The sequence below is a fragment of the Chlorocebus sabaeus genome, chromosome 10 (assembly GCF_047675955.1).
Source record: "Chlorocebus sabaeus isolate Y175 chromosome 10, mChlSab1.0.hap1, whole genome shotgun sequence".
Taxonomy (NCBI): domain Eukaryota; kingdom Metazoa; phylum Chordata; class Mammalia; order Primates; family Cercopithecidae; genus Chlorocebus; species Chlorocebus sabaeus.
In genome coordinates, this window is record NC_132913.1 from 7,696,169 (window position 1) to 7,723,573 (window position 27,405).

Sequence of the window (27,405 nt, forward strand, 5' to 3'; positions counted from 1 at the left end):
ATTTGCATTTGCATTGATATGTTTAGGTCTTACTTGAAATTTTATTGTGAAGTCCATTGTTGGACAACTGGTATAGGTCAATCAGTAATGTAAAAATAATTTCTTAAAGTATTCAGATTTTATTCCAAAGTTTCTAGATTCTTGAGAATTATTCTACAGTGAAAAAATTGCAGTTTCTAGGAAATAAATCAACATTTCAACCACTGAGAGTTAGTTTCAAGGTAAAACAGCTTAGCAGTGTAATCATCTGTCTACCCAATGTCTACAATGTAATGGGCTGGCTGTTTTGTTTATATGGTTATTCCTGAAATGTTAAATTTGATTAAAATGAATTCTCCCTCTGGGTGCCCTTGCTTGCCATAAAACAGGTACACTGACAATGATTAGAAAGTCAAATTCTATAAATAAGTTTAGAGTTACTAAAAAAAATACTGGACACAGTGAATATTTTATTTTTCAGTACGTTTTTTGCTGGTGGCATATCTACTTACGTGAAAAGATCCATGTTTCTCTAAACCAGGCAAACATTTCACATCTAATCCTTTAAGACTCCCTTTATATAAACAAATGTTCTTAGGCACTTAACAAATAAAGAATATAGATCTTTGCAGAAACCGTAAGAACATTAAGATGTTGAAAAGTTAATACTTCCAAGCTCAGCAAGGAACTAGAGCCCAAGAATATCAAAGTGGAACCATTCTATTTTTCTTATTCTCTCTCTCTCTCTCTCTCTGTGTGTGTGTGTGTGTGTGTGTGTGTGTGTGTGAGAGAGAGAGAGACATAGTGGCTCCCTTAGAAATGCATTCAACGTTATAAAACAGAAACATTTAACAAAAAATTCTGATTAATTAAAAAATAATCTGCCACTTAATTTCACTGAAACATTGTTGAAAATGAATTGACTTTTCTGCAGGGTAAAACTTGATAATTCTTAAAATTATTGTAGCTGTTGAGGCTATAAACACATTGTCAATCCCTGACTACGAAAGAGCTATAAAGTTTACTTTCCAAAATTAGATACGTGTGTATTGTATTTTTCCAATAATCTTGTCTAGACCTTCCAAATTCTGTGCTTTCATTAACAAAGTGAGGATCAGGTGGGAAGATCCATCAATCTCTAGATGTTTCAGTTACTTCAGTTTAACCTTACCTTTTCAAAGCTTCCAGCACCGCAATCGAAGACTTGTTTTTTCCTAGAAAAAACAAAATGACCTTGTGAAAACAGCATAAACTTTGAATGAGATAAATACAATTTCTGCATATTATAACTTTACATATGACCTTAGCAAGTCACTGAATATTCCTGAGTCGCAGTATGATCATGTGTGAAATGGAGATTATAATACTGAGTTTATAATATTAAACATACATATAATACTAATATTTGAGCATTCTACCCAATATATAATATCAATATTTTTGCTTAACTGATGAGTGTCAACTGTAGTACATTATGCCCAAGGACCCAGGAAATAGGTTTGCACTGGCACAGGATGCATTGATACGAAGAGAATAAAAACTTGTTTACTACATTGTCAGAAACATGAACCACATGTAACACCTGACTGTTAAGCAGCTGCCTGTCCAAGTTCTATATGCAAGAAAGGGAAAGAATGTGCCACTAAAACCAATCCAAACTTTCATTTATTCATTGTTCACACATTGAACAAATGTATGACTGTTTCTTATGATTCAGGTCTTGGCAACAGTGAATAAGGCAGAATTCAGATAGTCCCCATCATGGAGGTGACACAGAGAAATACTCTATCCATTTATTATCCATAAAATTATATATAATGCCCAATGGTGGATATGCCTCTGTTCATTAATTAAACTTGGTAATGTAATTTTGACATGATAATTATTTTAGATTATTAATCCTGAATCTTATTATATAGAAGTTTTGAGATTTTTTAATCTCAAAGATTTATATCTGAGCTATTTGACTTTTAAAATATTTTTGGTTTTGTTTTTTGGCCATCAAAAAGTCAATAATAACTACATATGTTACTAGAAGAGGCCCAGAAAACTCATCCTCAATGCAAATCTGGGCATGCTATTGAGCACATGAGCACATATGTCCTGTAAAAACCAAACATTAATAAGCATAGATGTGCTTTTAACTATAGAGAAGTAATGAGCAAGGCAGTCATTTTAGAAACCCATTGTAAGCTTTAGAAACTTGAAGGAAACTAAGATGAGTTTTTTGCTAATCTGTTCAAAACAAGGGGGTCTCCCCAACTCACACATGCACTCTTCTCAGATGCTGATGTCAGAAAATATACCTCCGTATGTTTAAAATACATTGCAGGCTTCATTTGTACAATGTGAGAAAAGAGCTTGCTCATTTGTTTCTGAGCAGTTGACACAAACATTGCTCTTGTATTGCCATAGTTGGCCATATTTTCAGATATTTTAGCTGGGAAGTTTCACAAGTACCATAATAATGATCTTAACTACTAGTTAATAACTCATTAATGTCTCTTTTTCTCATTTTCCATTCAAATTAGATACTATTAGGCTTACTTAAAGTTGAGGTAATTAACCTATTTCTAAGGCTGCCACTTCAATTTTATTATAATTATCCTGTAAATAGGATAATTATATGTCCTAGCTTCCTTGGGACAGTTCGGTTTTGCTCTTGTCCAGGTATTTTAACTGGTTTAGTATTTGTTTCATCATCTTTCACTCTTGAAAGTTCCATGTCTTAAACCAGATAGGCCATATTTGGATCATATGATCACCTTATGACAATGAAGCATAATTCAAACTACAAATTCTTGGACCTCAGATATTAATTAAATCATGTAACAGAATGTGTTATCTAACTGACATCTTAAAATAAGGGTTCTGTAGGTCAGAGTATGCATAAACTTGAATTTTCAAGGCAAAAGAGATTGATTTTCCCTTGAGGAAAGGCTGCAGGGTTATATGAATTGAACAGCAAGACATAATCTCATAAAGAAGATTAGAAATTAAGTCTCCTGACTTTGCAATAACAAGTTGCATGACCTTTACTTCTCTGAGCTTTGTTCTTTCATTTGTAAAATGTAAAATCTCAATTACTGAATGGGCTACTTGAAAACATCGTTTGTTTTAATCCTCAAAACAGCCTATCATGCCAAATGCTAGTATTTCCATTTTACAGATCAAGAAAGGGGCTTACACAACTCTTCCTACAGTGACACATCTAATACATGGCAGGACCAGTTTTCAAACCCAATTCTTCCTGATTACTAAGTCCATATTCTCTCCACAATATAGTTCCCATTCAAAACTGAAAATGCATTATACCAAAGCTTATCTTTATCATGAATGTGATGCCAGTTACTGATCTATGACTGTGTCAGTGACGTTGCTTGTCCGCTCACTAGTTAGGGAAGTAAGATGTAAGCAAATAAACAGGAAATAAGGGAGCTACAGGACAGCTTTACAAAGAGTGAAATGCCAAAAAAAAAAAAAAAAAAAAAGAAGCCTACATTCAGAAGTCCAATATGAAATTCACATTTAAGAAAGATCTTTATGTGGTTTTTGATTGGTTTTTGTTTTTGTAAAATTTACTTTGATAAATCCTGTCAAATAGTTGCTGTGTAGAAATTGTTTTCAAATATATATCCTTTGATGCAAGGAGCCAGAGCTGCACAAACTTTTATAATGTCAAGTCCCCGAAATGGTAGGTTATAGTCGGTTATGATTATTATATCTCTTATTCAATGTATATAGATTTTAAAAATAAATCTGTATTTTTTATAAAGGACAACTCAAATAAGACTTTTCTAATAAATGTAAACATATTTTTCTCTCCAAGAAAGAGGCAAGAAAAAAATTGTATTTCATTTTCTTGGTTTTGTTTTCTGGATAGAGGGTCATGACTGTACCATATTGATTGTAAAATTCAATTTTGTAAATCTGTGGATTCAAATTAATTATACATTTTGTACAGAAGTATTATTTGAGGAGGCAATGGAAGATAAAATAAACTTAGTACTATTTAAATTTCCAATTCCAATTCTACACGTCACCAATATTTTTCACAAGTACTTACAGGTCCAGAAAGCAGGATTTTGGGGGATGAGTAGAAGCTTTGAATTCAGACAGAAATGGCTGTAGATCCCAACTAAGGATTATGAATTTTAGTAACTGCCAAACTACTATATCTATAATAATACAGTATGTTACTGAGAGGTGACAGCGTGCTGGCAGCCCTCGCAGTCTTCGCTGGTTCTCCACGCCTCCTAGTCCTCGGCGCCCACTCTGGTGGCGCTTGAGGAGCCCTTCAGCCCGCCGCTGCACTGTGGAAGCCCCTCTCTCGACCGGCCGAGGCCAGAGCCGGATCCCTCTGCTTGCAGGCAGGTGTGGCGGGAGAGGCTGGGGCGGGAAACACGGGCTGCGCCAGGCCCTCGCGCGCCTGCGCGACTTCCGGATAGGCGTGGTCTCCGCGAGGCCCCGCGCTGGAACCGGCCGGCTGGCGCCACGGCCCCAGGCCTTGCGGGGCTTAGCACCTGGGCCAGCAGCTGCGGAGGGTGTGCAGGGTCCCCCAGCAGTGCCAGCCCGCGGCTCTGCGCTGGAATTCTCGCCCGGCCTCAGCGGGGCCGGGCCTCAGCTGCCTCCTGGCAGAGCATGCCTCAGGACCTGCAGCCTGCCATGCTGGAGCCTCCCCTTTCCCCCGCCATAGGCTCCTGAGCGGCCCCTCCCAGACGAGCTCCACCCCCTGTGCCGGGGCTCCGGGTCCCATGGACTGCCCACGGGCTGAGGAGTGCGGGCAGGTGCAGGGCCTGGGACCCGCGGGCAGCTCTTCCTGCAGCCCCAATGTGGGATCCACTGGGTGAAGCCAGCGGAGCTCCTGAGTCTAGTGGGGACTTGGAGAACCTTTTTATGTCTCTCTAAGGGACTGTAACTACACCAATCAGCACCCTGTGTCTAGCTGAAGGTTTGTAAATACACCAATTAGGACTCTGTATCTAGCTAACCTAGCGGGGACTTGGAGAACCTGTCTAGCACTCTGTGTCTAGTTCAAAGTTTGTAAATACACCAACCAGTACTCTGTATCTAGCTAACCTAGTGAGGACTTGGAGAACTTTTCTATCTAGCACTCTGTGTCTTTCTAGCTAAAGCATTGTAAACACACCAATCAGCACTCTGTATCTAGCTCAGGGATTGTAAATGCACCAATCAGCACTCTATGTCTAGCTCAGGGTTTGTAAATACACCAATTAGTACTCTGTGTCTAGCTCAAGGTTTGTAAACACACCAGTACTCTGTATCTAGCTAACCTAGTGGCAACTTGGAGAACTTTTCTGTCTAGCTCTCTGTGTCTAGCTAATCTAGTGGGGACTTGGAGAACTTTTATGTCTAGTTAGAGGACTGTAAATGCAATAATCAGCACTCTGTGTCTAGCTCAGGGATTGTAAATGCATCAATCAGCACGTGTCAAAACGGACCAATCAGCTCTCAGTAAAAAGGACCAATCAGCTCACTGTAAAATGGACCAATCAGCAAGATGTGGGTGGGGCCAGATAAGGAAATAAAAGCAAGCTGCCTGCACTAGCCAGTGGTAACTGGCTGTGGTCCCCTTACATGGGGTGGAGGCTTTTTCCTTTCCCTGTTTACAATGAATCTTCCTGTTGCTCACTGTTTGGGTTTACGCTGCCTTAATGAGCTATAACATTCACTGCAAAAGTCTGCAGTTTCACTCCTGAAGCCAGTGAGACCACAAATCCACCACAAAGAAGAAACTGTGAACACATCTGAACATCTCTACTAAAAATACAAAAATTAGCCAGGCGTGGTGGCAGGCACCTGTAATCCTAGCTACTTGGGAGGCTGAGGCAGGGGAATCACTTAAACCAGGGGGGCGGAGCTTGCAGTGGGCTGAGATCATGCCACTGCAATCCGACCTGGGCGACAGAGTGAGACTCTGTCTCAAAAAATATAAATAAAAAAAATTTTTTTTAATAGACAAAATGTGAAGACAGCCCAAATGTCTATTAACCAATAAATGTATAAACAAAATGTCATTTTCAGATCTAGAATATTGTTCAGCCATAAACAAGAACTGATACATTTTATAACATGTATACACTTCAAAAATATAACAATAAGTTAAATAACCAATCATAATAGGTCATATATGGTGTGATTCAATCTTTATGAAATTTCTGCAATAGACCAATCTATAGAGATGGAAAGCTATTTAATGATTGCCTAAAGGTGGGGTTCAGAGTGGGGAATGGAGAGTAACTGCAAATGGGTGTGATACTACTTTTGTAGTGATGAAAATATTCTAAAATTAGATTATACTGATGGTGGCATAAATCTATAAATATGCTATAATCCATTGAATTTTATACTTAACATTTTAATAGAAAATATACACACACACACACACACACACACACATATAATATCTCAAAAAAGCTGTTAAATCCAAAGAAATTTGAGAGGCGGTGTTGAGGGAGATTTTTTCTTCATTTTGTTGTTGTTGTTGTTGTTGTTGTTGTTGTTGAGACAGGGTCTCACTCTGTCACCCAGGTTACAGTGCAGTGGCACAATCATGGCTCACTGCAACCTCCACCTCCTGGGCTCAAGTGATCCTCTCACCTCACCCTCCTGAGTAGCTGGTACTACAGGTGTGCACCACCACATCCAGCTGATTTTATATATATTTTGTAGAAATGGGGCCTCACTATGTTGCCCAGGCCAGTCTTGAACTCCCGGGCTCAAGCAATCTGCCTACTCAGGCGTGAGCCACCACACCCAACCACAAGTCTTTTTTTCTATCATTTATTAGAAAAACTATTCATTCAATATCTATGTTACTGAGTCCCCAATACTATTATGCAGATCTTCTTTACTCTAATTATTTCTGTTTAAAAACTATAATTTAAAAGCCATAAATAAAACAACTTCTATCTGAATTTGATGACCCAAAATAATCTGATAGAAAAGAAATAGCTTAAATGAAATCTGAATTTATCTACAGAATATTATCAGGTTGCTTTCTGAATGTTAACATATTACTATTGAATTAGTTCACTCTTCATTAGCATGTTAATCGGAAATAATATAAAACTGTGAATTGAAACCCCTGAGGAATTCAAGAATCTGCCTTCAATATTTATGGGCAACTGCTGTGAATTTCAGAATCCTAGAAATAAGAGCAGAACTTAATTCCTCTTTAATCAGTCCGTAGTCTTATTTTGAACCATCTTTGAAAAAAATTAGTTTTAGCTTTTCCCCTAATGATTAATGACAATATAAAATTCTCTAAAAACTGATCAATTCTGATCAAAAAGTAAAGAGATAGTCCCTTTAAATGTAGACTATTTTGAGGATATAACACCTGTTTTGACAGCCATCTAAAGAGAAAACATACACTTAGGGTCACATAAGGTAGGGAAAATGGCTGTGCTTAAAAACAATACTCTGAACATTTCATTGTATTTCATTGTATTATCTTCATTTACCATTTTTTAAATCTCAGATCTTCAAGTTTTTCTTTGTCTTCTAGATGCTATTTGCTCTGCCAAAGAATACTGGAAAATCACTTAAATTTACTTTGACCTATACCTTCTATATGTAGCTTTTTTTTTAATATTTATTTTTAAACTTTAGTTTTAAATTGCCTTCCAGTAAAACTTTTTTTGTAAATCAAAAAGTAAGACTTTGATGAATTTCAACACACTCATAGATTCATGTAGCCCCACGACAATCAGAAACCAAAACAGCATCAGTTTAAAAAACTCCTTATAATCCCTTACTAGTTGTATTATGTCTTCCACTCATAACTTTCAAAAACTACTGATCTTTTTTCCATCACTCTAGTATTGTCTTTTTGAGAAAATCATATAATGGAAAGGATACAGCATGTAACTTTTGAAACTGACTCTCATTCATCATAATGTCCCTAAGTTGTCATATATCTCAATACTCTAGTTCATTCTTATTCTTATTCTATTCCTTAGTGTTCCATTGTATAGATGCAATCCAGTTTACCATTGAAAGCCATGTGGGTTATTTGTAGTTTGGTATGAGTATGAATAGAGTTACTGTAAGCATTCCATACAGGTTTTTGTATGAATGTAAGCTGCCATTTCTCTTGGGTAAATACCCAAGAGTGGGTTTGTTGAATTATATGGTAAATGTATGTCGAACATTATAAAAAATTTCAACTGTTTCTAGATTGGCTGTAACATTTTGCATTCTCACCAGGAAATGACGGTTCCAATTAATTCTCATCATCTCTTCATCCTTTCCAGTATTTGTACTATCAGTACTTTTCTTTTCCTCCTCACTCTTTTCCACCTTCTACACCATTATTATTATTATTATTATTATTATTATTATTTGAAATGGAGTCTTGCTCTGTCACCCAGGCTGGAATGCAGTAGTGCGATCTCAGCTCACTGCAACCTCTGCCTCCTGGGTTCAACTGATCCTCCTGGCTCAGCCTCCCGAGTAGCTGGGATTACAGGTGCCTGACAGCACGCTCAGCTAACTTTTGTATTTTTAGTAGAGACAGAGTTTCATTATGTTGGCCAGGCTGGTCTTGAACTCCTGACCTCAGGTGATCCGCCCACCTTGGCCTCCCAAAATGCTGGGATTACAGGTGTGAGCCACGGTGTCTGGCCCTCCTTCACCATTCTAATAGATTGTATATAAGCTAATTGTCATACATTGAACTATATATCAGGATGTCTGTTACTAGATTTACCACAAGCCTGGCTCCTTTTCATAGCCTCAGTTTCTGTATGTATCAAATGGAAATTGAGATACTTTTTCCATTTCCTATAGAGTTGTTTTGTGGAGACGAATTTGTTACAAACTTTGTGGAAAAGGATAAAATATACATATAAAATATGTGTTAACAACTTATAATAATCATTTTTTGATAACTGCTAATTGTTATTTCAAGGTAGGTAGAATGTTAATGATAAACAATTAAGTGCATCAAATGAGGTTATGTGCCCTCCTGGGGATGGATAAAGTTTTAACAAGATTTATCATATTTTACCACGTTTTTATTTAATCCAGAATGAATAAATATTCTTAACATGTTACAGACTCTAAATGTGGAAGTGTCAGATATAACTGTGAAGGGTCTGCAAGTTTTAGAAATTGCAAATGAAACTAGCAAATCTATTTAAACAGTAAAAGACAAGGAAGAATTGCATTTTAAGAGATCAGAGCTGTCTCATGTATGCATATTGCCAGTATTGTTTCATAAGCTTTAAGATAAATATGTACACGTTTTTGTAAAAATATAACTGTGATTATTCTTTTTCTTTCCACAAGGAAAATTTTTAAGGAAAGGGCTGATAGATATGATAATCATAAACTCCATAGTTTATTATCTTCTGAGGTGGTAATAAAGAGAAAAACTCAAGCACACAATGTTGCCATTTTGACCTGTGTAGCAAGTTCCAAGTTGTAATAGATGAAATAAGAGCATTAAAAATAGTATACTCTACAAATAAGTCTTTAAGAGTCAACTAGGGAAACTTGTTCTGCATATAAATATTTCATGGAGGGCAATGGACTGTGTCTACTAAATATTTTACTTTGTTTTACTTAGACACTGCCTTTCTTTTATGTTTCTGTAGCTTTGTCATTTACAGGAAAAAAAAAAAGTTGTTACAATAAGTCCCAAGTAGCTTACAAAATCTACTGCCACTTCAAATTGGATAACACAGTGTTATCTATCTTGCCATTTATCTCATTAAAAAGCTCATTTTCATATTCTGTCAGAAATGATGGCCACCTTAATTATAAAATTTCTAATTTTTGATTAAAATATTAAAGTTTATTTCTTTATCTTATTCATCCCACTGTCCTTTAATATTTATGTATTTATTATTTTCTTATAGTCAAAATCTTTTATACTCAAAACCCATTAAATGATAACAGGGGCATAGAATGGCATTTCTTATAGAAATTATTAATTATTACAGATACAGTTACTGCCAAAATTCTGTGAGCAAGATTTCCATCTCAGATTGTCTGTCTAATATCATCTATCAGGTTCCTATGCTGCTTTTTTCCTTAAAAGTATGAACTCAGAAGATACGGTTTGAGGACTGGTTCTGAAATTTATGACCTGCTAAACATTGGTCCAACACAGGAATTCACTAACCTTAACCATGCATAATAATTATAATTAAAAACATTAGTAGCAATTACTACACAGAGCTATTATGGGGATGAAAGTTATGTAATGCATATCAAAATCTGTTATGAAATACAAATTTTTTTGAAAATGTGAATGTTAAGTATTAATATAACATTGTTGAAGAAAAGTCTATTATAATTTTCAGTTTCCCATTAATTCCTACCTATCTTTACTTAAATTCAAAATTAATATTTGTGAAACACATATTGGGAGTCTAGTATTTTGTCATGTCTTCAGTAAGTGATATGAGACTCTTTTGTTGGATTTGTTCAAAGTCTAGGTTTTTATGACTTGGTGGTGGTAGAAAAAGACAAGCTGCTGAAGGAGAGGGAAATTCAGTAAGAAACACATGAAACAAATACGAATACATCATCAAGCACTTATGTTTTTAAGATAATTGTAAGAATCATACCGTGAGGACATTTATTTCTGATCAGACATATCTCTATGTTCCCATCCCTAAAACTCTTGATGTGTATGGGCTGTGGGTCTGACTACTGCTAACATGTTAAAAGCATTCATTTCTTTGTTCTTCCTTTTTTCCAAATTTGTCTGATCAGGAAATTTTTCAAATTGTTAATAATTCCAAACTTCTCAGGGTCTCCAAAACATCCTCTTTGTTTATACGACTGGTAGGGAATATAAACACTATGGAAAGTTAATATAGAATTGAATGAGCAGTATCTTAATGAATGAAAAAGTTGAAATTGCAAGATTTAAAATCTCCTAACTCAGGATATCAGAAAAAGTGATACAATTGGGAGGTCAGAAAGCTAGGCAGCAAATCTTGCCCAGTGCTACTGAGCAGTATGATTTATCAACCTCGGCCATAGCTTATGCTGCTTGCCTAAACATAATCCATGCATTTGTAATGAATGGAGAGGAGAAAACAATAAACATGGAAATGCACCAACACTTTTTAGAAATAAAAATGTAGAAATACATTTTACATTTTTCAGTAAAAGAATGGGGGAAATTAGAACACAGAGACAAAACCAAAGTTTAACATTCTTTAGGATGGAAAAAAGAAAACTTGAAAATTTATATAAGGTAGTCTGGAAGTATTTCCTGAAATTATTAGAATCTCAGGACAACAAATATATCCTACATTGTAATCAGCTATTGATTATTTTTTATTTTTTTATATTATAAATTTCAGACAATATGAGTTCCCTCACTTGTAAATGTTTTCTAAGTACCTAAGAAAACATAATAACAACGACAAATATTTTACCCTATAAAACTTACCGAAATTCAAAACCTTCAATATATAAAGTGGCACGTTCAAGAAACAAAATACTTACAAAATAAAAAATGTATCTCCTTGGTAAAGTTATGGAACATGTGGAGTGTTACTGGTAATCAAAAAATAATAATTTTGACATGCTATCATCCACTAATCCAAACAAGCCTTTTAGAAAAATGTTTTAAAAATGGATATAAGGGCTGGGCGCGGTGGCTCAAGCCTGTAATCCCAGCACTTTGGGAGGCCGAGACGGGCGGATCAGGAGGTCAGGAGATCGAGACCATCCTGGTTAACATGGTGAAACCCCGTCTCTACTAAAAAATACAAAACACTAGCCAGGCGAGGTGGCGGCGCCTGTAATCCCAGCTACTCGGGAGGCGGAGGCAGGAGAATGGCGTGAACCCGGGAGGCGGAGCTTGCAGTGAGCCGAGATCCGGCCACTGCACTCCAGCCTGGGCGACAGAGCGAGACTCCGTCTCAAAAAAAAAAAAAAAAAAAAAAAAAATAGATATAAGGGAAATGATATCAGCAAAATGGCAGACTAGGAGCACGAAGCTCCCTAAGACTTGGAGCACTAAGCGGTCCTTCCTCCGCTGATTAAACTACCAGAAGCTAACTGAACAAACTTTGTAAGAGGTCTGGAAAATAGCCAAAGGTTTATAGCATCCAAGTAAATTTTCAATCAAGACAAAGCTGTTTACAAAACAGTCATAAAGTGTTGTATTTTTACTCACCCCTGCTCTACATCCTGCTCCGTGTGGCAGCAATTGTAGTCTTGAGCAGTAGCAGCTGGCTACCATTTCCCCCTTGAATCAGAGGAAACAGAACAGGTCTTACTTGCAAATTACTGTGTAAATGTGTTCTAATCAGACTGGAGGATATCTAAAGTGTTGAAGCAAAATGATGATCTCTGCCTAACTCAACCAGGAAAAACAGCAGGCACTGTCACAAAAGCTACAAGGTGATACAGATGACGGGGACAAATGATTCCAGGTGGAGATATATGCAATAGGACATCTTAGACCTAGAGGAGAAACTAGAATGAAACTCTTTTAGAAATTTAGACATTAAAAAGCAGCCACATAAAGTACTGAGAACTTAAACTTTCACCTTTAGTTGAATCCTAGGCCCGGATAAAACCTATCTATCTAAGTGTTGTTGGAGTGCCCCAGCACAGAATGGGAATGGTTGCTGTTCTTTATTTTTCTAGGTTTATTTTTTGTTTTGTTTTGTTTTAACTCCTAGCATTCCTGAAAATCTCTGTCTGAACACTAGCTGAACATGAGCCACAACAAGAGAGGTTTCGGATATCATATGCAACAAGTCATAGTCTTTGCAAAAGGAAGTTTGGAAAAGTCTCAAAACAAAAGGAATACTACAGTTTTTATAAAATATATATATATAGACGTACAGACATGCATGCATGCATACATACATACATAAAACATTTACAAAAGAGGAGAATCTTATTTCCAAAATTACTATACTGTAATAGTTAAATGCCCAAGTTTCAACAGAGTTTGTAAGTCATACAAAGAAAAACACAGGTAATACAATAGAACAAAATAAGTAAATACAAACCAATCTTACCAGATATTAAAGTGAGTAGACAAATATTTTAAATTGTTTGTCTCAAATATTCTATTTTTTTTTTATTTTTTTGGTGGAAACTCCCTCTGTCACCCAGGCTGGAGTGCAGTGGTGTGATCTCGGCTCACTACAACCTCCTCCTCCTGGGTTCAAGCGATTCTCCTGCCTCAGCCTCCCGAGTAGCTGGGAGTACAGGTGCCCGCCACCATGCCTGGCTAATTTTTCGTATTGTTAGTAGAGATGGGGTTTCACCATGTTAGCCAGGATGGTCTCAATCTCCTGACCTTGTGATCCGCCCACCTCGGCCTCCCAAAGTGCTGGGATTACTGGCATGAGCCACCATGCCCAGCCTTGTCTCAAATATTCTAAAAGAGTTATGGGAAAAATATGTGCAAAGAACTAAGAAAATCAGAAAAATAATAAATGAACAAAATAAGAATACAACAAAGAGGTAGAAATTAGGAAAAGACATCATAAGGAAAATCTGGAGCAGAAAAATAAAACAATTGAAGTGAAATATTCACTAGAGGGTTTACTGAAAAATTTAAACAGACAAAAAGAAAAACATAGAGAACCTGGAGAAAGAAAAAATTAAATAATGAGTATGAGTTTAAAAAAAGAGAAATGACTGGAGAAACATGAACAGAGCCTACAAGACTTGTGAGATGCCATTAAGTGGACTAGCTACACACTTAAGAAATCTTGAAAAGAGAAGGAGGTGTCGAAAGACTATTTAAGGAAATAATAGCTAAAACTTCTGAAATTTGAAGAAAGACATGAATCTGCAAATCTAAGAAGCTCATCAAACTTCAAGGAGGATAAAGAGAGAATCAACACTGGGATGCATTTAATCAACCCATTACAAAAAGCCAAAGGCAAAGAGAATCCTGAAAGTAACAAGAGAGGAGCAACTCACTCGCAAGAGAAATCATTAGATTACCAGCAAATTTCTCAACAACCTTAGAACCACAACCAGAAGGTAGTGCAATTATATATTTAAAGTGCTAGAGAAAATAAAAAATTTGTATCTGGCAAAGATGTCCTTCAAAAATGGGGAAACATTAAGACATCTCTAGAAAACAAAAGCTGAGAGAGTTTGCCACCACTAGATTTAACCTACAGGAAAGACTAAAGGAATTCCTCTAAGTTGAAATGAGGGAATGCCAGACAGTAATTCGAATTCACAAAGTTCTTTGGTAAATGTAAATACATGGCAAATATTAAACCAAATATCATTATAATTTTTCTTTTTAATTCAACTTAAAACTTTCTATGTTGGCCGGGCGCGGTGGCTCAAGCCTGTAATCCCAGCACTTTGGGAGGCCGAGACGGGCGGATCACGAGGTCAGGAGATCGAGACCATCCTGGCTAACACGGTGAAACCCCGTCTCTACTAAAAAAATACAAAAAACTAGCCGGGCGAGGTGGCGGGCGCCTGTAGTCCCAGCTACTCGGGAGGCTGAGGCAGGAGAATGGCGTAAACCCGGGAGGCGGAGCTTGCAGTGAGCTGAGATCCGGCCACTGCACTCCAGCCTGGGCGACAGAGCGAGACTCCGTCTCAAAAAAAAAAAAAAAAAAAAAACTTTCTATGTTATTTAACCTATAAACATATTAAAAAAATTATAAATCTATGCTATTGGGCATTAATGTATAAAGATACAATTTTTTGACATAAATGATATAAAAAGGGATATAAATATATAGGAATAGAATTTTTGTATTTAATTGGAGTTAAGTTGTGATTGAATAAAAATACATTATTTTAAATTCTTATTTTATTTAATCTCTATGTTAATCAGAAAAATTCTATAGCATATACAAAACAAAAAAAGGTAAACAAAATGTGTCACTCTAAAATCTCAACTAAATACAAAAGCAGATATAATGAAGGAAATGAGGAGCAAAAAAAACACTAAAGAACATACAGAAAACAAATAACAAATGGCTGAACTAAATTCTTCTTTCTTGGTAATTACATTAAATGGAAATGGATTAAGCTCTTCAGTTATAAGACAGAAGTGTGCAATCTTAATAAAAACACGGAGTCCAGCTGTATACTATCTTCTATGAGTATCACACTTTGGTGTTAAGTAGACAAATAGATTGAAAGTGAAAATATGAGAAAACATTTCATGCAAATAGTAATCAAAACATATTTCATGCAAAGCAGGATGGCTATACTATAATAATTGCAGACAAAATGGACTTTAACTAAAAACTGTTACAAGACAGTTTTAAAAAGCACATTATATATTAATAGGAGAGTCAATTAACAAAGAAGATACAACAATTATAAACATATATTTACCACATATAAGAGTTCCAAAATATATGAAACAAATGCGACTATAATTGAAAGGAGAAATAGACATAATAATAGCTGGAATCTTCAAGTCTTCAATTTCAATATTGAATAGAGCATCTAGAAAGAAGATTTATAGTAGAAGACTTAGACAACACTTTAAAGTAATTGGGCCTAACACAGATATATAGAAAACTTGACCCAGTACCAGCAGAATACATATTTTTCTCAAGTGAATATAAAACATTCCTCAGAATAGACTAGGTTTTAAGCCACAGGACCAGTCTTAATAAATTTATGAATATTAAAAACATGTAAAGTATTTCTTCAATCACAATAGGATGAAACTAAAAACAAATAACAGAAAGAAAACTGAAAAATACACAAATAAATGGAAATTAAACAACACAAACAACCAATGAGTCAAAAAAGAAATCACAAGTACAATTGGGAAGTACTGCTGGGAAAATAAAAATAGAAACATGACATGCCAAAACTTATGGAATGCAGTGAAAGCAGTGTTAAGAGGGAAAGATATAGCTGTAAAACTGTACATTTAGAAAAAATGTCAAATCAAGAATCTAACTGCAACTTAAACAACTAGATAAAGAACCAATTAAAACTAAGCTAGCAAAGGAAGTGATAAAGATTCGTACAGAGATAAATAGACTAGAAAGACAATGGATTCAATCTGATAAAGCCAAAATTTGTTTATTGGAAAATATAAAGAAAATTAACAAATCATTAGATTGTTTAAAGTATAAGAGGGAGATTCAAATTAATAAATCAAACATAAAATTTGGGATATTACTTCAGACTTTACATAAATAAATTAATACTATGAACAACTGTATGCCAACAATTTGGATAACCTAGATGAAACGAACAGCTTTATAGAAACACACTCTCTCCCAAGACTGAATTATGATTAGTAGAAAACCTGAATAGACCTTTAATTAGTAAGTAGATTGAAACAGTCATTGAAAATCTCCCAAAAAAGAAAGCCTTCCACCAGATGCTTCAATGGTAAATGTTACCAAACACATAAAAGAACAAACAACAATGCTTCTTAAGCACTCAAAAAATTGAAGAAGAGGAAATTCTTCCTAACTTATTTGCTGAGACCAACATTACCCCATACCAAAATCAGAAAGAATTTCTACAAGTAGAAAAAACTATAGATCACTATCCTTTATGAGTACTGATACAAAAATCTTCAACAAAATACTAGCAAATTTGACAACATACTGAAAGGATTGTATACCATGAGCAAGTGGAATTTATTCTTGGATTGTAAGGAAGTTTTAAGATATGAAAATTAATTTATATAATAAACCACATTATTAGAACAAAGGGAAAATGATTACCTCTCCAGAGGCAAAAAAGTATTCTGAAAAATTTAACACCCTTTCATGATAAAAATACTAAATACACTAAAAGCAAGTAAACTACTCAATACAATAAAGTCGGTACATGAAAAACCCACAACTAACATCATAGTAACTGCTGAGAGATGAAAGATCTCCCCCATTATGATCAGGAACAAGACAAGGGTGCTCACATTTCCCACGTCTACTCAGCATAACACTGAAAGGTCTTAGAAATAGCAGTGAGGCAAGAAAAAGAGATAAAACATATCCATATTGGAAAAGAAGATGTCAAAATGTTCCTGTTCACAGATGACTTAATCTTATATGTAAAAAACTCTTAAAATTATGTATACACACATTTATTAGAATTAATAAATAAATTCCCCAACCTTATGAGATACAGAATCAATACACAAAAATCAGTTGTGTTTCCATATACTAACAATAAGCTATCAAAAAGAAAATAAAGAAAAAAATGTACTTACAATAAAATCAAAGAGAATGATAAGCATAACAAAAATGGCAAAAGAATTGCACACTGAAAACTACAAAACTTTGCTGAAATAATTTTCAGAAGACATAAATAAATGGAGACAAATTTCGTGTTTATGGATTGGAAGACTTTATATTGATAACATAACAGTACCATCCAAAGCTTTCTACAGTTCAATGCAATCTCTATCAAAACCACAATGGTGCTTTAGCAGAAATAGAAAAAGAATTCTAAAATGTATTTGGAATCTCAAGCAAACCCTTATAGCAAAAACAATTTTGAAAAGGAAGGATCAAGATGGAAGACTCATGCTTCTCAACTTCACAACCTATTTAAAAGCTGTAGTAATCAAAACAATGTGGTACTGTCATAAAAATAGACATTTTGGCCAATTAAATAGAAAAGAGAGACACAAAATAAACGTTTGTGTAAATGGTCAAATGATTTTGAACCATGGTTCCAAGACCATTGAATGAAGAAAGGGTAGTCATTCTAACAGATACAGCTAGTAAAACTAGATATCCATGTACAAGAGAATGAAGGTTAACTCATTGTATACCATATAAAAAATTGACACAAAAAATCAAAGACATAAAAGTAACAACCAAGATGACAAAACTCTTAGAAGAAAACGTGGTAAAAGCTTCATGTCATTGAATAACTGATGATTTATTGGATAAACACCAAACACACAGGTAACAAAAAGAAAAATAGATAAAGAGGACTTCATTAAAATTATCATTTTTTTGTTGCCAAAAGAAACTATCGGAAGAGTTTTTAAAAATCCTTAAAATGAGAAAATATTTTCACATTATAGATTTAATAAGGGATAATATGCAAAATATATACAGGGTCTCTACAACACAACAACAAGAACAAACAGAACAAGCAACTCAAAAATGAGCAATGGGTTTGAATAGATATTTCTCCAAGTAAAACATATAGGGCTAATAAGCACATGAAAAGATGTTCAATACCTTGAATCATTAAAAAATGCAAATTAAAACCAAATTGAGGTATCATTTAGAAAACATTAGTATAGCTACTATTTAAAAAAGAAAGAAAGAAAGTGAAAATTTTGGAAAAATTGACCCTCTTGTTTTCTTTATCGTGGGAATTTAAACTGGTGCAACTGCTATGAAAAACAGCTTGGTGATTCCTCAAAGATTTTAACATAAGATTATCATATGATCCAGCAATTTCATTTCTCAGTGTATATCCAAAAATTGAAAACAAAGACTCAAACAGATACTTGTACACCAATGTTCACATCATCATTATTCACAATAGCCCACAGGTGGAAACAACCTAAATATCTATCAGCTGTTAAATAGACAAACAAAGTGGTATCTTAGACACAATAGAAGATTATTTAGCCTTAAAAAGGAATGAAATTCTAGTACATGCTACAACATGGATAAACTTGGATAGATTTATTCATAGACTTATTTGTTTGAATTTCTATGAGGCATGAACATCAGGTATTGTATGCTGGCTTGATTCATATCCTGGGGACAAAGAAATTCTATGTTCCAAGAAATGGAGTAATATTTCAAATAAGTAAATGTTCATGGTGATCCTTAAATAGTTACTAAATGGAAGTCAGGAATGAGTAGATCCTGCGTTAGTACCTATCATTATCCTGGAGTTTATGTGTTATGTACCCATGTTCTTATCTAGAAACAAACAAATTGTTTAGCTAGTGAGTCACGCAATCTGCCTCCTTAGCCACAATGAAACTAAATACCTTTTTCACATCTTTCTAGCACTGGCTTCCAGGAAGTTTAGAACAAAATATCTTAAAAGCTCTGTGATTCTTCATGACTTGCATGCCAACATTTTACTTTCATCATGTTCTGTTCAAATTGGTGTTTAAAATGTATGTATCTGTTTTATAATATATTTTTAGTATTTATATATTTTATTGATTGTGTCTTTTAAATATCAGGCTCGAATCTTGTATAAAAGATAAATAAAAAGGTGAATAGCCATACATAATTCTAAAATCCCCAATACAAAATTACTTAATGATTTAATTCTATGATGCTTTGACTGGTATTAAAATTTTCCTCTCTTGTCTACTTGATTAACAATTCTGCAAATAAGCAATATTTCTCTAGAACAGAAACAATAGGATCATTTTGAAGATCTTTATATATTTTGAAGATTCTCTAAAACAAAAACAATAGAATCATAATTTGCTTTTGATTTCACAGAAGTATTTATCCTCTTTTGGGAGCAGTCGCTTGCAAACAAGCAAACTTTAATTTCACTAGAGATTTCTATCCAAACAACAGAATGAAGAATAGGTTATTTATTCCAGTGGTCTCTTGGGAAGCTTGACACAGTGATCTTGTATTTGGGGTTGTGATGGTTGGTTTTATGTGTCAAATCAGCTGGACCACAGTGGCCAGAACATTATTCTGAATGTTTCCTTGAACATGTTTTGGATGAGATTAACATTTAAATTGATAGACTGAGTAAAGCAGATCACCCTCTATGATGTGGATGGGCCTCATCCCATCAGTAGAAGGCCTTAACAGAATGAAGACAGATCTCATCAGGGGAAGAAGACATTCTGCCAAAAGAAGACCTTTGGACCTGAACTGCAACATTGATTCTTCCCAGGGTTTGCAGCCTGCTTCCCTCTCCTGCAGAATTTGAAGGCTCATAATTGCATGAACCAATTCCCTAAAGTAAATCTCTCCCATTTCTTACATACTATTGGTTCTCTTTCTCTGGAAGACTCTAAGGAATAACAATAGTTATACCTAATTCTATTACTTTAGTCTTATCCTTGATTTATTTTCCATTGTATATATCTTCTTCTGCAAAACAACAACAACAACAACAAAATTTGCTATTACTCTAATCTTAGATTTAGATTACTGGCCTTGAAAATGTGCCTCAGTCTTATTTCCTTCTTCCCTGCCACTGCATTTATTTTCCATGTGCTGTTCTCTGTAGCACTACAAACACTACCTCTTTCTCCTGTCTTGTCAACCAGCCACTGCTGTCAATCAAGCAGTGTTGAGTTGTATTGAGTTGAGTGTTGAGTTGTCACTGGAATTCATACAGTAGTCATCCTGGGCTGAATCTAAACCATAGATGTGTTTTGTTTTCCTTAAGCATTTTAGTCTGCAAAATAATTTTATACTTGGATTAATCGCTAACCTAAAAATCAGGAAAATTTACATTAAATAAATATTTCTAACTTCCCTTCAAAAATGAGAGTCTGGTAATAGAGGACCCTCATGGCATCAATTAGCCTGGGCTGAGTGGAGAGTGGAGGTGTCTTGTATATGTGGAGTATTCACTTTCCAGATTATCTGACCCCAGCATGTTTTCCTTATTTTAGACAATCTGCTAAGATTAGTTAGGTTACCTGCCCCCACCCCTGAACCTGTGGACATTTTATTTTAGGGCATGCCTCAGCAACTGCCTCTGAGGGGGTCTTTAAGTAAAAATTCTCATAATAACTAAACTAAGACATGTATGATATCACTGCAGTATATATGTTTTTTTTTTTCCTAAAGGAAAAGAAACAGCACTCATTTAAATTTCTAATTCCTGCTACATTTTCATACAAACATACACTTGAAGATACACACATGTACACCTCAACAGTCTCATTGCTTCATAGTTCCACTGCATTTAATTTTATGCAGTTGCACATGTCAGATTGTTGCATGTTCTCCTGCTTTCTGAGAATTATATTAAGTATTAACTTTGGTCTGTGGTGATAAGTTGTACAATGCATTCAATTAGAATGAATTTCTTTAACTCACTTCTCTATGCATTTACTGTCCTGGCTCTAGCAATTTCAGTGTATCTGCCTTTTGGTAAGAATATTTGTTTATTGTGCTGCTACTAGCAATTACTGCACAGTTGAAAACTTCTCACCTCGAACACTGCATGGCCTCTGCCTCATGTTCTGAGAAGAAATCAGTAGATTGGGCCCCTTGAATCAACCGGCTAGATAGTCATGCTTTATTTGGGTTAAAGTTCCATTTCTCAGCTCTACTTCAACTTAGAATGTTCAGTTAACAATAAAAAATCAGACAGGATTGTTAAAGTACATATTTCTTTAAAGTATATTGTATTAGAAAAGTTTCACTGACACCTTCAGCTTTCCTTTGTGTTGCCTATTTTCTCTTGTTTCTCTTGTTGTTTTTATGTCTTTTCAGAGATGCCAAGTTGATGGCCCTTGAATCTCATTAATTAAAGATCCTGAATATTATCCCCTGAACATTTTGAGAGGGAAAACTAGATACTCCCACTGCCTGTAGGTGAGGACAATAACAATTCATGTCATTAAATAATTCCAGGAAAAATTGAATTAGCACTGCAATGTTGTCATTAAAAGATATGGCTGGATGCAGTGACTTCTACCTACAATTCCAGGACTTTGGGAGGCTGAGGTGGGAGGATCGCTTGACCTCAGGGGTTCATCACCAGCCTTGGCAACATAGTAAGACCTCACCTCTACAAACTAAAAAAAAAAAAAAAAAAAAAAAAAAAAAAAGCTGGGCACAGTGGCAGGCAGCTGTGGTTTCAGCTACTCAGGGGTTAAGGCAGAAGGATCTCTTTAGTCCAGGTAGTTGAAGCTGCAGTGAGCCATGACTGCAACACTGCACTCCAGCCTGGGGAACAGAGTAAGATCCTATCTCAAAAAAATAAAATAAAAAATAAGGAAAATATGTTATGAGTATGCATCAAATGTTGTAGAAAATTGTTTTCTGTATTGTATAAAAAGTGTTATCTTCCTGATTTTCAGGATTTCTTTTTCTAGTAGAACTACAACTTAATAAACTTCTCTTATGCCTAATGCTTTTGAGATTTGAGAGTTATTTTGTATCCAGGGTCCATTTTAATTTCTAAGGGTATTCAACTCGTTTTAGCACCTGAGAACGTGTCTTATTTTGGAAATATGTACCTAGATTGAACAGTACATTGGACTGTCCAAATCATAAAAAAGTAGTGAGATTACGAAGGTGTATGTATATCTGTGTGTGTGTGTGTGTGTATGTGTACCCACAAAAAAAGACAATAATGTTTAAACTCCCATAGCACGACGTGCTAGGGTTCTATTGCTATGATTGCTAAAATGTAGGGGTTTGAAACAGCATTCATTATCTCACATTTTCTGTATGCCTAGAATCTGGATGTAGCTCAGCTGTCAGCCTCTGCTTCAGGGTCCAACAAACGTTGAGCAAAGTGTCAGCAGGGGCTGCAGTTTCATCTCAAGGCTTGTTTTGGGAAGGACTTTATTCAGGCTTACTCATGTGGCCTGATGATGTTTCTTGTGAGCCACTGGGCTGCGAACCTGATTTCTTTCACTGTTAACTAAAGGCTGGCTTCAGATCCTTGCCAGTGGGCCTCTCTGTATAGCAGTTAGCATCATTAGAGCTGTCAAGTTAGATGACCAGAGAAAGTGTTCCAGACAGAAATCAGTCTTTTATAAAACAATCTCAAAAGCGACATTCCATCACTTTTGTCTTACTCTTTTTTCATGTTGAACGTTTTATTTTTAATTGACAAAAATTGCATATATTTGTGAGGTACAAGTTGATATTTTGATACATGTATACATTGCGAAATGATCAAATCAGAGAATCAGTATATCCATTATCTTAATTATTTATTATTTCCTTGTGGCGAGAACATTTCAGACTTCTATTTTAGATATTGGTTTATGTACAAAACACTTAAAAATTGCTGAATTGTGCTATAGTCTATAGTGATTACATTTTCTATTTTCCCTTTATTTTAAAATAAATATAAAAGCCAAAACTACACCATACCTGCCTTTGACTTCAATAAAATGTCTTTTCCTCCCCCTTTCCCAGACACATCTTTGAGTTTGCCGTTTCCCCAGCCAGGTCTCTGTTCTTCCTTGAAGAGGCAGCAACTTGTGAAGAACAAAGGACTGTGAGTCCAGGGTGCCTGCTCTGCTTCACAGCAGCTGTGTGAGCTTGGTCTTAGTTTTTTCATCGCTACAATGATGACAAGTACTATCCACCTTGTGATGCTGTGAAAATTGGTGAGATAAGTCATACAAAATATCTATATCCATCCTTAGTGCCTGGCAAACAGTAGTAATCTCCCTTATTCATCTTTTAAGTTCCATATTCCCAAGGCTTCCCTGATTTCCTTAGCCTGCAATTCTCCCTCTTCTGAGCACACAGAATGTGTTCCAACTGCATCTCAGATTTGGCCTGCACTTCATATTTTTCGGAGTATTTCTAAGCCTTTTTTATGTATAATTCTTACATATAAATCCATGAAGGACTTATTTTATGTGTTTTGATATATCTCTCTGTATCCTGTCCTTGAAAGATCACTTACACCAACTTACATAAAATGGATGTACTTTTTTGTCCCTCTTCACAGATAAGTGGATACATAAATACATAGAAAATAGGGTAATGGATAGATTATAGGTACATACTTAGGTAGTTTATTATTACATGTATCGGTAATGTTGGCTATGTGCAAGACACTGTTAACGCACTTAAATTTGTATAATGTGTCTGTTATTTAATGGTCTTTCATTGTCTGAAGGGTTAGACAGAAATTAACCAATTCAACCTATGAGATAATGGCAGCCAATTTTTAAGATGAAATGAAATTTGCCCTCTAAAAATGATGCAATGACTAAACTCAAAGAATGCATATAGAGCACTGAGAGAGGTGTTTTCTATGTAATTTTCACAGCATTGCAAAGCAGTTATTACTTATCATCTTTTACAGATGGATAGAATCATGGATTGAAGAGGGATAAACGTCAGCTCTTCTCCCATGATTTCATACCTCTGTTCTCCCATCAGAATGATCAGGCCTGAGCCAGGTGAGTGATTGCAAAGAGGAAGCTGAAGTCTTGCAGGGTTAGGCAAGAGCAAGAAGGAATGCATGGGTGAAGGACTCTGAGCTGCTCGCAGTTGGCTTACAGCACCTGTGGAGATCACAGGTGAGATAGGTTCCTGGATATTCTATGTCATGTGCTCCAACTTACCAGCATGGGCTTGGTAGCAGAATAAAAATTATGTATTTGGTTCAGGTGGTTCGCATATAATAACTTTCATTTATCTAATGCAGGTTTATCATTAGAACCAGGCATAGGCATAGTTGAAGCAAGACAAATGTTTACAAGGATTAAATTAACATGTGGGTAGTGAGACAGGTGAAACCCGTAATACTCTAAGAATTCAAATGATGAAAATGTCAAAAGCTGACAAACACTATGGGGAAGTATTGTTTTATAGGAGCCCTTGGCAAAGCCTTCCATCATACCCCATGAATACTATTTGTTGAATTTATATATAAGGAAAGGCCAAGAAAACCTTCTGGTTTTCTTTATATGTGTATGTTTGGGGGAAAGCAAGGCAGTGGGAGGAAGATGAAACAAACAAATAAACCAAATAAACATAGCAAGGTAAATCATATCACCTCAAGGGATTTGGACTCAGAAAAACCATCTAGACTTAAATCTTTTTACTTGTTTGGTTTTTGACTTTTTTTTCAAATGTGATACTAATATATGTCACTCGGAAATGACTACAGTGACAGCCAGTTTTCAGGGTTATGAGTATTTAATGACATGGAATATGCAAAATGCCTTGCGCAGTATGGGACACAGATCACATGTTCAGCAGGGATTTGCCCTCATCCCCTTTTGTCCTCATGTTCCTTTGTGTCCACCACATTGGTATTAAATAGCTGACTTTAATTATAACTGCTTAACTGACATAGAAACTGGATAAGCTCAGGGGAGTCCTGGGTGGAAGCTTCTGGTTTGGTGGTGAAGTGGTGACAGCGTGATAAGAATTGGGCTCACAGCAACTCTAGTTAGGACACAAAGTGCCCCAGCTTCTTCAGAGTGTGAACCTCAGTGCTGTGGTTCCTCTGGAGAGGGAGAGGAAGGTGGTTGGAAGTAGTGAGGCTTTCTAGGGTCATTGGTTAAAATGACATTCTACTGATGGCACAAATTGTTTTCACATCTTAGGTATACCGAAGAAATGAAAACATAAATAAATCACGTTTTTGATATCATGGTGCAAAACCAATGAAAGAACTAGAACTACTTTAATAGTGCGGGGAAAAGTGATGTAAAATTTACATTTAAATATGCTTACTGATTTTTCATTTGCATACAATTAGTTAATTAAAGAACAAAAGTTTCTAAAGATCAGGAGACGCCTTTGAAAAATGCAAAATTCCATTTTTCTAATAATTGCAATTTTTAAAAGAATTAGTAATTAATACAACATTGGCTTAATGTATTCTTAAAAGAGGCCTGGTGACTTCCAAAAATAATTTAGGAAAGAGAAAAAAAGCTTTGTCTTTCTCTGTGTTGTTTTAAGCTGTTACATGGGATCATTTAGTCATATTTAACAAATCAACCTTGCTTACCTAAGGTAGATATTGCTTAAGTCTGGCTCTATTTCTACCACATTCAAGAAGGACTCTGGCTTCACCTTGCCTCCATGAACAGCTTGACTGAGATTTGAGTCTCGCATTGCGTCTTGTCAGTAATTCCATGTGCCTCAGCCATGTTGCCTGAATTGGAGAGATCAATGGTACCAATCTCATTTTCTTCCTCTTCTTTCTATTCTCAAAGGTGCTGGATATAAACTCAAGATTGGCTTCCTATGCTCTTTCAGTGCTTCTTAGATTTTAATTCATTTAAGAGGAGAATGGTTTGGAATGATCGTAAAGGTGTTTTCATTTTTGTGGGCTTTTGTGTGGCAACCCCAATTCAGAGGCACAATTGTTATGAAGAGACACTTAGGATTATCCAGGTAATTTTTATTTAATTTAATAAATTAATTAAATTATTTATTTATTTTTCAGAGGGAGTCTCACTCTGTCACCCAGGCTGAAATGCAGTGGTGCTATCTGGGCTCACTTCAACCTCCACCTCCCAGGTTCAAGTGATCCTGCTTCAGCCTCCTGAGTAGCTGGGACTAGAGGCGCGTGCCAACACGCCTGGCTAAATTTTTGTATTTTTTAGTAGGGACAGGATTTCACTGTGTTAGCCAGGGTGGTCTGGATTTCCTGACCTCGTGATCTGCCCACCTCAGCCTCCTAAAGTGCTGGGATTACAGGCGTGAGCCACCATGCCCGGCCATCCAGGTAATTTTTTTCCTCTTGTAGGAAACTGAGACTATTTAAACGTATTGAAGTCAGAACATCAGTTAACTTATCATAGCTTCTTACAATTAACATTTTGTAATGAAGAAACATGGATAATTGTAGTGAATAGTGACTTTACAGCAAGTGATTTACCTCTTTTATCCTCAGTTTGTTCCCCTCTAAAATGGTAAAATTCCTGCATACCTCAAAAAATCCTAACTGGAACTGACATATGGCCTTCTATGCAAAAGGCACAAAGGCACAGTACTTGATAGTCAGTAGATGCTTAGTATATGTTGGTTTAATTATTTTTCTGTGATGGCCTAAGAAATACTGAACTTCATGGCAAGAGGACAGTTTGGACGGGGGAGGATGGCACAGATATCAAGTTAGCCTAGACAGAGAAAATCCAGGACAATCATAAAATAACGAAGGAGTACAGTTGTACATACATTCTTTAGATAATCAGAGATATGTTAAATGGGTTAAAACAATAAAATTTTAGCTATCATTCCAGTTTATGTTTTTTGGTAGTTGGGTCTCTTGCTTTTTCAGCACTTTCAGAGAGCTTTGCTAATAAAACCACATACCTTTTTAACCCATCTTGAAACACGAAATCAATATTTTTCACTAATCCAAGGAAGCACATATTTGAAAACCACTGAATGAAGGAGTGTGGCCAGCTTTTAAACTATCCAGATGCTTGAAGCTATTCTGGATATCTTAGCTTTCATAGGTTCAGACAGATTTCTTCCGCTGGCAAATTTCTCTATTCCAACCCTGTCTCAGGGGGTAAGCTTGAGAGATATTGTACATCACCAGCTGAGTCATACCATTTAGGGTGACCGATGAGGTTTTACCTAAAATAAAGAGGATGCTGTGCTCATGGGTTTTGTTTGACTGGCATCAGAGACGTTTGAGAACATTTTTGACCATGACAGAAATCTTATGCCAACAGCTCAGTCTCCTACCGTGACTGTTTGAAGAACAGTGCATAGCACAAAGTAGGGTACTCAATAAACCCTATTCTTAGTCACTGGAGTCAAAGGGCAAAGGAGATTGAGCTTCAGGAAGGAACTAATGAGGATCCAGTGAACTGTC

The 27,405-nt window shown here is 35.7% G+C and overlaps 1 pseudogene; it reads right to left on the reverse strand.

The window, feature by feature from the left end:
- Positions 1–25,688, reverse strand: part of LOC119620578 (26S proteasome non-ATPase regulatory subunit 14-like) — a 35,804-nt pseudogene extending 10,116 nt beyond the window's left edge.
- Between the last annotated feature and the right edge of the window lie 1,717 nt (positions 25,689–27,405).